Below are 1,812 nucleotides of genomic sequence, written 5' to 3' on the forward strand. Positions count from 1 at the left end.
ATGAAGGGATTAGGGACTATGAGGAGGAATTTTATTTAGGGAGTAGGGAGTTTAGGAGATTTTATATAGGGTAGGGTTTGGGGTGTTAGGGAAATTTATATGGGCTAGGGTTTGGGTTTTACCTTTGACAAATGTGAGGAGGGGATAGGGAATAGGATTTTAGTAGCATTTTAGGATAGAGAGAAATGGAAAAAGTGGCATAGGGAAGAAGGGAATGAGGGCAAGAAGGAAAAATGAAATGGGGGAAGAACCTTGGCACCAACATAATGAGTTTTTAACCCTAACAGGATTTGCTTTGATGATTTTAGGTGGTAGGGTTTAAGAGTTTTTGTGCAACCATAAGCCATCAGTTACTATCATCATACCAACATAAAAATGGATGAAACACTAAGAGATTGACCCCACCTCAAAATTTCAAGGGATTGAAGGCGATTGGTTGCAAGTTTTGAGCAAAATCAAGCTTCTATGTGTATGCGCCGCGCTCTTCCACCTGTGCGTCGCGCCCTCTATGTGCGTCGTGCCTGTGTTGTTTAACACTGTGCGGTCACACCCAGTGCGTTGCGCTCTCTGTGTGTGCCGCGCCCCTCCACCTGTGCGCCGCACTGCAATTCTTAACACAGTCTGGCCTTTCCAAACAACAATTTGCTCTCCAACCTTCAAACTCAACTTTGCTATGAGATTTATGAATGTAACTTGCCCCAAATGATTTATATAACTTGGAGAAATATGTTGCAAGAGTTGGATTTGATTTTCCTTCTTCCAAAACCCATTTTGTAATGTTTTCACTTTGGCACTTTTTCACAACTAATACAATTATGCTTTTCACACTTCTTTTTTATTTATTTAACTAAAATGATGAAAATTTTGGCGATTTTTTTGTAGGGGTAGCCGACATGGAATTTGGCTCAGGAGACCAGGGCTACGCTTGAAGAAATCCACTGAGAAACTTTTGAAAATTTTAACAAATGACAAACTGTTGACTTTTCTTCAAAACAGAGTTTTGAAGAACAGTCGTATTCTATCGATATGACGGTGAAAATGTTTGAATCACAACTTCATAAGAGCCTCCCTCTAACCTTGCTGGCTTTATTGGAAATTATTTGGAGACCTAATGACTAATCCCTAGACTTAATGATCGAACTGACTTCTGTCCATTAAAAGATCAACATTGACTGTCATGGACTTTAATACACATTGGTGAAAAGACCTAATCTAGCAGGTGCAAGACATGAGGGGAATGAATGGTAAGGCCCTTCCGTCAGGTTATGGCATGTCCCTAGCAGAATGCAGCTGAGTGAATGGGGTGAGACAGCGAAAAATGAAATGCAGAAAGAGTTTTGATCCCTGACGAAGAACTGACAAGGCCGACTCTAACAACATCAATCAGAGGTAGCTGAGCTTTGGTGGTTTGCTATATTTATCGCAACTCCTTTTCTCAACAACCCAGTAAACACGTTCACCACAGTATTAAGAGATATGCCTTTGCTTGTCTTTTTCATGGTGATCTAAAACATAAAAGAAGCCAATGCATAACAACTTAACCCATAAAAAGAAACAAATCTATTGGAATAATCTTCTTGGTTAAGTGCATCCTAATCATGGTGTGGATGGAGGAACTATTTCCTTGTTTTGAGCATAAGAGGCTTATCAAAACTGTGGCCGAAACAATCAAATCTAGATTTTGACCCAATTATGTACTTAACTTGTGTTGCAATATTACCACGACCATAGCTTCCTCATACTGTCAAATTTTGGCAAACGATTTCTAAGTTATTTGAATGATGGTGCTATGAACAAAACCCGCGTGTCGGA

Source organism: Pinus tabuliformis, chromosome 8, assembly GCF_031772625.1.
Source record: "Pinus tabuliformis cultivar Carrire ecotype Pingquan chromosome 8, CPIR1, whole genome shotgun sequence".
Classification (NCBI taxonomy): Eukaryota; Viridiplantae; Streptophyta; class Pinopsida; order Pinales; family Pinaceae; genus Pinus; species Pinus tabuliformis.